A 15,138-nucleotide genomic window follows, 5' to 3' on the forward strand; every position below is an offset into this window, starting at 1 on the left:
ATAACATAAGTTACATTCACTTGATGTTATATTATTTAAGTTATAGGATATCAAGTTTAAGAGTGAATGCTACCCAAAGACTTGCTTGCTATTCAGGGAAAAATTAGTATGTTTTCTCTTGTTACATAAGTAAGTTGAGTATTAAGTGAACATGTTGTTTTTTGTTTTCTTTAGATATTATGTATGGTGTTAAAGACGTGTTTAAGAGCTAAGTTGACAAGTGGTGGACAATGATGGCTAAATTCATATGTTGTCTTGGTCGGGTTATGGTGTCCAGTTGTTTGGTCAAGTAATCACTGGTCTGATTGTTACTGTGAGGTTTTAAATTATCATTAGGATGATTTCTTCTGTGGCTGATTATATGTGCAATCAATTGAAGAGATTGACTTAAACAATGAGAAAAATCTCATCCAAACATTTGAAGGCCATAAAAGAAGAAGTGATGTTTTCAGCGGTCAGAAGGGAAAATTTTCACCTCTGAATTAGCTGGGCAATTTCTCTTCAGGAATTCAACAAAAGCCCTCACTGGATTTTCCAATTTTTAATCTGACTAACAGAATTTGGACTTGCCCATCTCTGCAACTACTTGAACCACTCCCTATATTAAAACTTCATAATGTTACATTACTATTTATACATTGTATAGATTATATTACTTAATATCTATTTAATCTATGTGTCTGTATACTGGTATACATAAATATATATAAATATCCTAGTGATTCTGTTTCCCTGGAGAACTTTGACTAATATAGAGGATACCATTATGCAATCATCTTTTTAAGCATGAACACTATGTGCAATGGCAGCTAATGAAGCCACTTGGGAAACTCCTTGTTCAGTTCCTATGGAGAAATCAGAACATTAATTAAGCTCCAAATTCAGAAATCAAAACAATGAGTAGGGTTCAAAACCTACATGAAAGCAACTTTGTTTTAAAATATTCTTTTTAATTTCCTATACTTCAACTTGATTTTGTTTGTTTATTTTTAAGGATATTTGTCTACCTATTTTACCAAAGTGGTTAGGAATAATTAAGCAAATAAATTGAAAAAGAGTAAAAATCTTTTGGGAAATAGCAGATTATCAATAGGCAGTTTAGAATACATTTATTTTTGTGCCATAATATGATAAGCATAAAGCAAAAATTTTATTACTAGCCATAAGATTATTACATATGAAAATACCTTTATTTTACATTTTTTAAGAAAGTACCTGGAATAAAGCCACAAACTTGAAAACTCCTATATCACAGTAAAAAAACCCCAACAGAATGAGGCATGGGATCATTTAAATTCATGTCTACAATGCCTTGTTTTAACCTTTTTAGAATTTTGAATCATAAAATTCTACTTCAAAACATACATTGACTATAAAACACAGTATTATGTTTTGCTGTGGTGCACTGTTGAAAATGTAGATAACATTTCAAGATATATATGCATATGTATATAATGGGAAATATGGGTTAGACCTATTTAAAATGTCAATTAATGTTAGTGTGGCTAGGGAACATTTTTGTTGTATTGGTATAACATGCTGTTTATGTTTATCCACTAAAAAACTGCTAGGGCTTTTGACATGTTTCTCAGGGAAACAAAAATAAAATTTTAATATGTGCAGGCTATACCACAATTCAAAGACATTTTGAAACATTTCTCCTGGCAGTATACCTAGAATTTATAGTTCAAGCAAGCTGCTGGAATGAAAGTGCTCAAATTAATTTTTAAAAATATTTTTTCAGGATTTTAATTCTCTGATTTATTTATATGAAAAATATAAATAATACCAAGGACTCAAGGGGTTTCTTATTCATCTTATGAAAGCAATATTGCCAACTAAATTTCTGCCAGGAATCACACATATGCAAAAAGTTAAACTAACTATATGAAAAGTATGTAAGTAGAGCTTTAACAACAGATTCAGACCAATCTCATCCCATAGAGACAATCTCTTCCCTTTTTCTAAGACATTCCATATTTTATTTAATTCTTCCTTATAAAATTTTTGTTTATGTATTTCTCAGTTTTATATTAACTTAGGAGGGAACTGAACAGTAGAGAAAATCAATTATAAATCAATTATTGTTTTTTCAAAAAAATGCAAATAAAAATCAAGAAATTTATAAATATTTTTGTTCAGTTTGTATTATTAATTTTCAAAATATATTAATTACTTTTACATGCCAAACGAGAAAGTGTATGGCCTCTGATTAAAGACATATCTAAAATCATAAAATACTTATGCCATTACTTGGCTTGCATCGTCATTACTTCCAAAACCAGCAGAAAATATTGATGTTTCCACGGGCATGCTCACAGTCTGTATTCAGCTTGGATATTTTTCTGGAATGAGAATTTTATTAGTTAAAATTTCCTGCAAATACTTCTTGTCAGTATGCTATGTATTGGAGCCTATGTAGCATATGATGGGATCACAGGGACATAAACTAAGAAATATCCACACTGCTGTTGGCTGGGAATCCATTTGTGTTCACCCTGTGTCATAAGCTCACCCATAGCATCTATATTGTAAATACCAAATACTCTAAGTTTATTTTTCAGATGTGTTTCTTCACTGTGGCCAAAGTGAGGTAAAGTCATGAGCTGAGATCCCATATGTGAGAAATATTTTCATAATTTCAACATCTGGAGTTCTGGAGAGCTGTCCTCTACCTCGAGACTCCACATGGTATAAGTGAGAGTGCTCTCCCTGTGGGACTGAGAAAAAGGAGCATAGGACCAACAGCAATGTCTCCATAGGACTAAAAAGAAAAGCTTCCTATGTGGCTTTATTAGCTGCCATTGTCTACAGTAGTCACACTTCAAAGATAGAGTATCCCTCAATATTTCAACCACCACAAGGGCTATTAGAATTTTATTTTCACTAGCATATCAAATACAAATTATGCCTGTATTGAAGAGCTACAAAAATATCCATAATACCTTGGCATCTCTTTACAACATATAACAAATATACTACTGTGTGTAGAGAACAATTCTGCTCACTGTGTTAGCTGCCAATGGTGAGCCATTTACAAAGGGCTTACATGCAGTAACTCAGTGAATATGTGTAAATGGCTTGGAAGAGTGATAAACTTTGGTATCAGAAGAAAGAAAGAATGACACTGTAGGAGACTGATGAAATAAATCTAGATGATAACCACATGTGGGCACTGATAAGGGAAATTAGTTTGTGCTTGTTCAAATTACTCAAGAGAAAAATTGTTCTAATCAACCTACAGATTTTTGAAAACTATTTAGCCCATATGAAAACTAAATAAAAGATCAATCTTTATACATAAATGCTGCATGGATCAAATATTTATCAAATATTAATGAAGGAAGAAATTCCAAACAGGTTATTAGAACGTTGAAGACACCATGATATATTTGGGCATTTGTGGAAGCAGTTAATATAAACATGGGATATTAATGTTATTAATTGACCTTGGGAACTAAGCATGTTTATTATATAGAAATGGTCTATATCTGCCCACATTATTAATAGTGATCTCATTAAAATCACTGTCCAAGAGTCAATAGAATAAATGACTTTTAAAATAATTTTGATTATGATATTGATACTCACTAAAATTCACCCATTGTGTCAGTAGAATGCAATGATTTTTTTACATGTATGTATGTACAATATGTGTACATATTTACACAATGTGATAATTGTGTACATTAAATGTACACAACCAAGTAATATAACCAAATTAACTAGCCTCAAATGTTTTTTCATGGCCCACATAGTCAATTAAATTCTTCCCATAAACCCAGGAAGTCATTTATCTCCTTCATGTAATTATATATTAGCTTTATTTTTACAAGATTCTCATATGTAGATAGAATCATAGACTATATAGGCATACCTCAAGGATGTTGCCAGTTCTGTTCAAAACCACTGCAGTAAATGGATATCATAATAGAGTTTCATATGAATGTTTTTTCTTTCCTAATAATTAGAAGTAATATTTACATTATTCTGTTTTCTGTTAAGTGGGCAACAGCATTATGTCTAAAAATGTACATATATTAATTTAAAAATAAATATTGCTGAAAAATACTATCATGTGAGTCTTCAGTAAGTCATAAACTTTTTATGAGTGGAGGGAAATTCCTCAATGTTGATGGATGCTGATAATGTGGTGTTTGCTGAAGGTTGGTGTACCTATGGCAATTTCTTAAAATGAAGCAACAATGAAATTTGCCATACTAATTGACCCCTCCCTTTATGAAAGTTTCCTCTGTAGCATGCTATGATGTTTAATAGCATTTTATCCACAGTAGAACTCCTTTTAAAATTACAGTTAGGCTTCTCAAACCCTGCCACTGCTTTATCAACTAAATTTATGTAGTATTCTCAATCCATGATTGTCATTTGCACAATGTTCACAGCACCATAGAGTAGAATCTATCTCAAGGTACCACTTTCCTTTCTCATCCAAATGAAACTACTTCTCATCCATGAAAGTTTTTCAAGAGATTTCAGCAATCCAGTGACACTGTCAGGCTCCACTTCTAATTTTAGTTCTCTTGCTATTCCACCATATCTGCAGTTATTTCCTCCACTGAAGTTTTCACCCTATCAAGGACATCTATGAGAGTTAGACAGAACTTGTTCCAAACTCCAATTAATTTTGAGATTTTAACCTCCTCCCACTAGTCTTGAATATTCTTAAAGGCAGATAAGAAAACCATATAAAAAGGTTTTCAATTGGCTTTGCCAGGATCCTTCATATGAATCATTATCAATGGCAGCTACAGCCTTATGAAATCTATTTCTTGAATAATAAGATTTGAAATTTTAAATGACTCTTTGATCCATCAACTGCAGAATGGGTGTTGTATTACCAGGCATGAAAACAAAATTTATGCCATTTTACATCTCCATCAGAGCTCTTGTGTGACTTGGTGCATTTCTGGGAGAGTCAGCCTCCCCTTTTAAGCTTTGAAGCCTCTCTAGCTATGACATCCTAGGTGGCATAGTCTTCCAAGCAAAAGGTATTTTGTCTATAAAGAAAATTGCTTGTTTATTGTAGCCATCCTTATAAATTATCTTAGGTAGATCTTCTGCATAATTTGCTGGAACTTCTACATTAGCACTTGCTCTTCTTCCTTGCACTGTTTTGCTATGAAGATGGCTAGAACTTTCTTCATATAAGCAATAAAGCTTTTCAACTTTCTCATCATTTGTGTACTCATTGGAGTAGAACTTTTAATTTCTTTCAATAACTTTTTCCTTGTATTCACTACTTGGCTAACATGTTTAGTGTGTGAGGCCTAGCTATTAGGCTATCTAGCTTTTCAACACATTCCACGGTCCTTAGAAAAAGGGAAAATATCCCTTGCACAGAGCACCCCCGTAATCATGTGGGTGTAGAGTGGTATCTCTTGTTTTTTATTTGCATATTCATGATGACCAGTGATGTTAAACATCTTCTCATTGGTTTATTGGTCATTTATTTGTATTTTTTGTAGAAATGTCTAGCAAGTAGTTTCCCCATTTTTAATTGGGTTATTTGACTTTGTTGTTAAGTTGTACAAGTTCTTTAAACATTCTCATTATAAAAATCATAGATAAATGGTTAGCATTATATTTTAACTATTTGATACAATCATTTGGTGTACACAATTTTTCAGCTTTGATGAAGTCAATTTTATCTATTTTGTACTTTGCTGTTCATGCTTTCTTCATCCAGTCTAAGAAAGTACTATCAAATAAAAAGTTATAAAGATTTTATCCCATAGTTTCTTCACAGAATTTTTACAGTTTTGGCTCATATGTTTAAGTGCTCAATTCATTTAGAGTTTTTTTTGTATTCAGTGTGAAGTAAGGATAAATTTCATTCTTCTTTATGTAGATATCCAATATTCTCAGCAGCAATAACTGAAAATCACTTTTTACATAGTTAATGCACTTGAAAACCTTGTAAAAAATCATCTAAGTGTTTAGATAAATTACATTTAATAAATTAATTATGTGAATGGATTTGGCTCTGTCATCTTTTACCTCTATTATGTTATATTTTCTTCCTTTTTATCGTTTTTTTAATTAATTAAATATTTTATTATTTTACTTTATCTATACCTATGGATTTATTAGCTATATCATTTAATTTACTAATTTGATGTTTATCTAGGGCAAAGATGTTCAGCTTTAACTTCTCAAAGCCTATGTTTACACAAAATTATTCCACTCAATGTATTGTACAAGAGCTTTAGAACAGTGTTCTTTAAATAGTCCCCACTCTCATCCACTCTGCTCTTGTCTTTTTCTTCTTCTTACGTTTTAAACCTTAAATATATTATTATTTTGCTTCAAGAATTCAAACTTTGCTCTTATCTATCTAACAATTTTTTTCTACCAGATTTTAGGGTTCTCCTTTTATCATTGTTCTCCTAAAAATGTATTATAACCTGGGCTGACAAAGATAAAACAATTTTCAGTAAGAGATAGAAGACATTGTTGACGAAAATTTCAAATCCCATGTATGTAATGAATACAATTATGATAATTGCAATATATAATGAGTCTTTCAGTTTAGTAATAATGAATTCATCTTGTATGCTGGACAATGAAAAATGTGTAAGGTTATTCAGTTTTGGAGAATGAGAATTCATATTAGCAGGTCTTGTATATATGTGTGTGTACATGAAAAGGGGACATAACATAATGGAGGATTGATTACAATAAGATATTTTATGGAGTTTGAAATATGTCTTATCTAAGGAAATTTGCAATATAGGGAAATACTTAGTAATGAATATGGATATGTAAGGTGAAGAATGCTTGATACTAAAAAGTCAGATAAAAATTTAGATGTGATGCAATGGTACCAAAACTGTTCCTGACAGGCAGAGATAAACAATATCATGTCAGCTTTACAGCAGTCCTACAATTAAGTAGGAGAGGTATTAATATACATATATTAAAACCTAAACTATATGAAGGTTGCAACTGATAATTCTGGAATAATATCTTACTGTGGAATAAAACTATTTTGCTAATAACTCATTACATGATGTATGAAATTTTAATTGTTCTTTTTCATCTCAGATTGTTAATATTTTTCAATGTATTTGTCATATTGTATAAAATAAGTAGAACTCGAAAAAATCCACATTTTCTATATATGTGAATCTTTACAGAGCATTTTTGCACAAATGAGAACGGAAAGGATATGTCAGTTAAATCCTGTAATCAGTTTGAATGCATTTATTTGAATAATATACTATGCAAACAAAAACTTCTTCCTAGTTTGAAATCTATTAACCTCCCCACCAGTATTTAATTGTTGATTCAATCTCTTTACTAATTATTGGTTTGGTGAAGTCTTCTGTTTCTCCTTGAGTTAGTATCAGCATTCTATAAATTTTTGCATTTCGCCTAGATTATTTTATTTGTTGGTCCACAATTGTTCATAGCATCATCATATATTCCTTTTTTATTTCAGTGAGGTCAATAGTAATAGCTTTTTTAAATTTGTGTCCCCTCTCTTTCTTTTTTATCAGACTAGCAAAAGACTTAATTTTATTGATATTTTCAAAGAATTAAGTAATGGTTTTCTGATTCCCTAAGATTTTCTCTCTATTTCATTGATTTCCACTCTAATCCTTGCTATTTCCTTCCTTCTGTTTGCTTTGGTAATGTTTTGTTATTTTTCTTCTTCTCCTAGTTGTGAGATTAGGTCTCTGATATGAAATCTTTCTTCTTTTTAAGTAAATATTTGGAGCTATATATTTCCCTCTGAGAGGTCCCTTTGTGACAACCCATCAGTTTTGGTATGTTGTGTTTCATTTTGATTCACATCAGGATATTTCTTAATTTCCTTTGTGATTTATTCTTTAAAAAATTGGTTGGTCTATTTATAATTAGGAAATTCTTCCATTTATGCCTATTGTGCTGGTTTGAATCTGTGGTATATCTCAGAAAAGCCATGTCCTTTAATCCTCATTCAATACTGCTGGATGGAAGCTCTTTGATTATTCATGGAGTTGTGACCCACTCAATTGTGGGTGGTAACTTTTGATTAGATGGGTTCCATCTAGATGTATCTCCTCCCATTCAAGGTTGAGGTTGCTTACTGGAGCCCTTTAATAGGGAATCATTTTGAAGAAAGCTTTAGTGATCCAGAGCCAAGGTAGCCAGAGACCTTGGAGATAAAGAAGGAAAATACATCCAGGGGAGATTCATGAATGAGAAGCATGAAGAGAAAGATAACAGATGTTACCATGTTCACCATGTGCCTTTCCAGTAGAGAGATAAATCCTGAATGTCACCGGTCTTCTTAAACCAAAGTATCTTTTCCTGAATGCCTTAGATTGGACATTTCCATAACCTTGCTTTAACTTGGACATTTTAATGGCCTTAGAACATATAAACTTGCAGCTTACTACGTTTTTAAAAGCTGTTCTGTTTCTGGTATATCACATTCTGGCAGCTTGCAACCTAGAACACCTAACTTTGTATTTCCTTGATTTTGTTGTGCTGTACCATATTGAGTGACTTCTCATTTCTAGCTGAATATATTTTTCCTCTATTTTCTTTCTGGTTATGATGGGGTTAAAATTTCACATCCTAAATATGTAACAAACATTTGTGGTTTGATAACAACTTGACTTCAATAGCACACACATGCAATTTTCGTTGTATTCCTCAGTCACATGCAATTTTTTGTACTTGTTACCAATATTTGTGCATGGTATGTCCTAAACCATAAATTTTTCATTGTTTATAAGCATTTGCATTTTAACATTTGTAGGAAATAAGTGAATTTACATACCAAAAAATACAATTCAATAATACCAACATTTATAATTACCCAAATAGTTACATTTATCAGTGCTCCTAATTTCTTTATACCACTCTGAACCTTTGTCTTGTGTCCTATCTTTTAGTCTGAAGAAGTCCTTTTAGAAATGCTCTTAGGGCAGATTTAGCTGTGATTAACTCCTTCACTTTTCATTTATTGGGGAATGTCTTCATCTCCTCTCAATTTTTAAATGTAAGTCTCATTGGATATAAAATTATTGATTGTCAGATATTTTCCTTCAGCACATTAAGTATTTCAACCAAGTGTTTTCTTGCCTCCATAGTTTCTAATGAGAATTGACATGCAGTATAATTGGGACTCTCTTGTATATAGCACTTTGATTTTCTTTCAAAGCTTTCAGAATTCTCTATTTTCCTTCACATTTGACAGTTTGATCTATTTGTGATGTGGTGTACTTTTTAAAAGTTTTATCCTGTTTGTGTTCTCTGGATTTTGGATGTGCATACCACATCTTTTGCTAGATTTGAGAAAATTTCTGTCATTATTTCTTTGAATAATCCTTCTGTCAGTTTTTCTCCTTCTTCTCCTTCTGACACTCCCATAATGCCCCCTTTTTGCCAGAATGTGTCTATGGTATCCTAGAGCTATGTACTATGGAAAAACATGCTCTTAAACTTAATCCATCTCTGTTGGTGTGAACATATCATAAGTCAGACCTTATGATGAGGTTACTGCAGTTAAGAGGAGGCCCACTAAATCAGAATAGATCTTAATCATGTCACTGGAATGTTTTATAAACAGAATGAAATTCATAAAGGGAAAGTTAGAAGAATCACAAAGCTGAAGGTAAATATAACCAGTAAGAGAAAGGTGAGTTCAGGAGAGGCCACAATGTGCACTGCCATATGACAGTGGTACCCAGGAACAGGACAATTGGCAGTCAGCCCCAGAACACCAGTCCACTGTAAGAAATTATCATGGCTTGATTTAGATTTCTGCTAGCCTCAAAACTGCATGCTAATAAATTCCTATTATTTAAGCCATGGGATTTGCTTTAGAAATCAAGGAAACAAAAGCAGTGACCCAGAGGTTTCATGATATTTTTGCTTTCTGTATTTATTTTTCTTTCTTTTCCCCATCTTGAATCACTTCAAATATCTTGTCTTCATCTTCATGGATTTTTTCTTCTGCTGCTATGATCTATTGAAATCTTTCTAGAAATATTTCATTTCATTTATCAGGGTCTTCAACTCTAGTAGTTCTGTTTGATTCTTTTTTAAAATTTCTATCCCTTTTTTCTTGAGATTTTAATATTATTCACTCATTGTTTTCCTGGTAGCCTTTTGTACTTTATATTTTCCTTCATCTTCTTGAGCATTTTTAAGATCAGTTTTGTAAAGACTATCTTTGTAAAGACTGGTCTTCTTTTGTGTTTCAGGATTTTTATCCTTTTCCTTTGGATGAACCATATTTTCCTGTTTCTTTGTCCTCCATTTTATTTATTTATAATCTTCTGTTACACATGCTATACTTTATTATTTTAAGATAACTCTTATTCTGTGAGATTTCTATTTCTTGAGTTTAGAACCAGATAATGATATGGCAGAATTTTTTTTTTGCATGGTAGTCCTCCTACCAGAAATGTTCAAATGCAAAGTGCAGGGAATTCTTTTTCTTTTCTGAGCAAGTGTCTTGTTCTGGGCTAGAACTTGCTAGTTGCTTAGGACTTCCTCTGTTTACAGGAATTTAACCCCCCCACACACACTTCTGAGGATACAGACCATCTCCCTCTCCAAGTGATGCACAACTGCATTTAAAATGAGTAAACCACTGCCCTTCATGGAATTGCTTCTTGCACTGCTTTCATTGAATCATGTTATTTTTGCCTGGAGGCAAACTCTGGGAGGCAGAGTATGCTGGAAATGAGTTTTCAAATCAGTCTTTCCCAGCCAGAACAAAGCCAAGTCCCACTAGGGAAGCACAGGTTTCCTGAAAACCATCCTCAAGAGATTTGTATCACTGTCTACATCTGTGGACAAGACAGTTAGTTTTTCTAAACAGCTTATACAATATTGTTGGTTAACTTTCCCTATCAGGAAGGCTACCTACATTCCAGTAACAGTATTTACCATATCCTTTGACTTGCAATGATGCATTGTAAGCATCACAGTTGTTTTTCTAAGGGACTATTTCACAGTTTGGCTCCTCACCAGACCTGGGACAAAAAGCCAATAGGAGGTTGTGTTGCTTGTTGCCTTTGCCAAAAATCCCACCCCAAATCAATACCATTATGGTCCATATTCCAATCACTAAGTATGTCTGGGTGCACCCTGCATAAGGTTTAAGTTTTCCTTTTCAAATGCAGACAGGTAGGGGAATATTTCATTCTCATATTTTCCTTTTTCAGGCTAGGATGTACAAGAGTTTATTAATTTGTGCACTGTGATGTATAAATGGTTTCCAGTAATCCAGATGATTGCAAAAAGCCATCAATTGTTTGGGAATACATGAAGTATGGTAGCTTTGCACTTTATCAATAACAACAAAAGGAATAGATTTTGCATTATTCAAACAAACAACACCCAAGAATTTGACAGAGCATCTAGGCTCTTGCAGAATGTCCCAATTTACTGCCCATCCCATTTTCAAGGTGAATTACTACAACATTGGTTTCATCTTCTAATTTTGTAAAAGAATTACTAGTTAGCAAAATATTATCAATATAATGAAAGAGAGTGATCTGCTCAGAAGACTGCCAAGTTTTAAATCTTGTGCTACAAGACCATGGCAGATAGTAGGTCTATGAAGTTAGATTTATGATAATACAATAAATGTCTATTATTGTCTTACCCACATGAAGGCAAAGATGGGCTGGATGCCTGGGTCTAAGGAAATACTAAAACAGGCATTAATAAAATCTAATGCAAAATGAAATTGGCACAATTGGGTGTTTTATTTAAAGTGACTTTTTGTTGAAGATGAAGCTCTGATGTATAGAAGATTGCAAGAAATTTTAGAGAAGAATTAGAGTAAAAAATATAACTGACAAGGAAATTTAGATGTGCCTATGAAATATAATGTTTTCAAAACAAGTAAAACCATAATTAGGAAGAGGATATTGTTTAATATTTGCAGATCAGTAACTGAGGGGTTAGAAAATCTCTTTTAATTTTTATAACATTGTCTAATATAGTAAATGAACACAATTGTTTTAGTATTTTTTCTTATAAAATTAACGGGCAAATCTTCTGTAATTGGTCATAATAAAAGATATCTTTCAGTGTCTGGTCATGAGAAGAAAAATGTTCCTCCTGGTAAGTAGGGTTTTCTGATGTCTCAGAGCTTCAGGTTTTACAAGTTATGCTCTTCCTAGTGATTTACTTATCAGATAAATGAGTAACCTCATCAACATCACTCTCATCACCCTAGGCCTGCAAATCCTTGCACCAATGCACTTCTTCTTAAAGAGCTTTTCCTTCTTAGATGTCATCCTTGTGTCAGTCCCAATCCCAAAATTCACTGTTGAGAGCCTAACTCACAACTATTGCATTTCCATTTTAGGATGTGTCTTCCAGCTACTTTTAATGACTTCATTCTCAGAACGTGTGAAGCCTGTCCTCATAGTCATGTCCTATGACTGCTAAATAACCATCTACTATCCTCTGCACTATTGGATCATCATGAAAGTTGGCACTTGTTTACCCAAGTATATCTTGGGCCATTGGAAGACTTTTTGGAGGTGTATACACAGCTGGTACATTTTCTAAGCCCCTCTGTGGCTCCAATGTAGTCTCAAAGTTTTTCTGTGATTTTCCCTAAGTATTAAGGATTCACTGTTCTGAAGGACTAATGGTAGTTTATGCAAGTAATGGGATTGGTATGTGTGTAGGTGTGTCTCACTTTGTCTGTATTGTGATCTCTTATATTATATTTTCTCCACTGTGCTGTATATTCCCACAGCAGGTCAAAGAATTTTTCCACATGTCTCCACCATCTCACAATTTTTCACTATTTTTCTATAACTGCTGGTTTTGTTTATCTCATGCTGCCTTCAATTACACTTGTTACTGACAAGCTTCTTTCTGGCATCTACAGCATGACACCTCCAGTACTCGATGCTGCAAACAACAGCCTGAGGAGTGAGGATGTAAAACAGGCTCTGGTGAGTTTGCTGTCAAAAATACACAATCAGCAGGCTGTCAGAATTTAACACTTCCAAGTGTCTGCAAGTGATATCATGCCTTACAGATCACAAATAATGTTCTCATAAATTACCTTATTTTTGACTATGGAAAGAACTGAGAGAGGAATGCCATGGAATCATGTTTGGCTTTGCCATGAGGAAATGGATACTTGTGAGCTGAAGTAACTGACTCATAGGTCAGATAGTTGTATTATATGGGGCTAAGCCACAGGTCTCAATACTCCCATTTATGCCTTTCTATGAAAAAGTATCTTTCCATCTATGATCTCTGTAATACCTCCCTCTGAAATAAGTAGTTCTGTTTTCCTTTTTGTTTCCATTTTTGATATTTTAATAAATTATTTACCTATATTATTTATGGATCATGAATAAATGATTCATTTCATGAAAGTAAAATGACTGAATTTGTTCAATGGGTATAATATCATGGATTACACAGTGAAATTCATACATGAATTCCCTAAGAGAATTTACTATCTAATGATTAGATATAGAAACAATCAGGGAAAAAATGCAGTAGGCTAAAGGGTACTCTACAGGTGAAAATTCCATTAAAAAACTCAGAATAGAAACATAAAGCAGAGGCAAAGTCATGCAGGAAGGTATACCTGAGCTTACCTCTCAAAGATCAATAGTACTCAGCCAGGTAAATGAGATTTCAAAGAGATAAAATTTCAGATACCTGAAACTATAAGACCCATGTATCCCTGTGTGTCTTCATGCCGGCATTCAGAGAGGCCTTTATCTCTCCTAGAGTGAGGTTAATTTTTTTATTGTATTATTATCAGAATCTGAAAAGAAGCTATGATATGTGCTGATGCTGATGTTATAGAAGTTGTAACACACTCATAATGGATTTTCATCTTTCATCTATTCACTGACCATTGAAATGTGAAATGTGCTTCTTTGCCTTATATGTAATCTACCTAAAGATTCTGTGTCTTACCAGAATTATTCTATGTGAGTTATATTGACTTTGCTGAGGTCTTAATTATCTATGGAGGAAAAAATTGTTCCTAAGGAATTTTGATGTGTTGTGCTTTTTTTATGTAGAACACTTAATATTTCAGATCAGTATTAGGTAACAGAAGATACTTTCAGAAATTATAAGTAGTTGCCAAAATCACCTCACCCTGTGCCCACAGTTTCTCCTCTTACTAATATTTGGCATTATTATAGTATATTAGTTATAAGAGATAAATCAATATTGATATATTATAGTTATTAACCTAATCATTCATTTACATATGGTCCATATTTTTACTATATAGCTCCATCAGTCTTTGAAAAATGTAGAATGTTATGAATGAACTACCAAAGTATCATACCGAATAGTATCAGTGCCTTAAAAATGCACTGCTTTTGAGTTCACATGTGCTCTCAACTAATTTGAGTAAATACCTAGGGGGTAAATTACTTGAATGTATGGTAAACTTATGTTAGACTTTGTAAGATATGGTCAAACTGTCTTCCAAAGTGATTGTACCATGAACAATGAATGAGACTACATATTGTTCCACATCCCTGTCAACCTTTGATGTTGGCATGCTTTTTCATGTTAGCCATGCTAATAAGTGTGTATTGCTGTCTCACTTTATTTTAATTTGCAATTCTCTGATGGCATAGGATGTTGAACATTTTCATAGGCTTATTTTATAAGTGAATATTTTCTTCAAGGAGGTAGTTTGTTCTTTTGCCATTTTTATTGGGTTGCTTATTGGTGAATATTAGGGCTCCTAATATATTTTGGATATACCAGATGTTTGGATCACCAGATGTGTGTTTTACAAGTACTTTTTCCCACAGTCTATGCTTTTTATTTTCCATTTATTAATGGTGACTTTCACAGAGCAGAAGTTTTTAATTTTAATTAAGTCAAAAATTGTCAATTTCTCTTGCATCAACTGCACTTTTGATGTTGCATCTACAAATTCATCACCAAATGCAAGGTCACCTATAATTATTCCTATATTCTTTTCTAGAAGTTTTACTGCTTTGCATTATACATTAGATCCATCTAGAGTTAAATTTTGTGAAAGCTATAGGCTGTGTGTCTAGAATAATTCCTTTTAAGTGGAGGCCCAGTTGTTACATATTTTGTGGAGAAGACTATTCTTTGTTCATTGAATTTTATGGTCCTTTGTTAAAGATA

General features: G+C 32.8%; 1 pseudogene; it reads left to right on the forward strand.

The window, feature by feature from the left end:
- The first annotated feature begins 4,129 nt into the window (after positions 1 to 4,129).
- LOC143648889 (olfactory receptor 14A2-like) lies at positions 4,130 to 12,992 on the forward strand (annotated as a pseudogene).
- The last annotated feature ends 2,146 nt before the right edge of the window (positions 12,993 to 15,138 follow it).

Source organism: Tamandua tetradactyla, chromosome 10 (assembly GCF_023851605.1).
Source record: "Tamandua tetradactyla isolate mTamTet1 chromosome 10, mTamTet1.pri, whole genome shotgun sequence".
Lineage (NCBI taxonomy): Eukaryota > Metazoa > Chordata > Mammalia > Pilosa > Myrmecophagidae > Tamandua > Tamandua tetradactyla.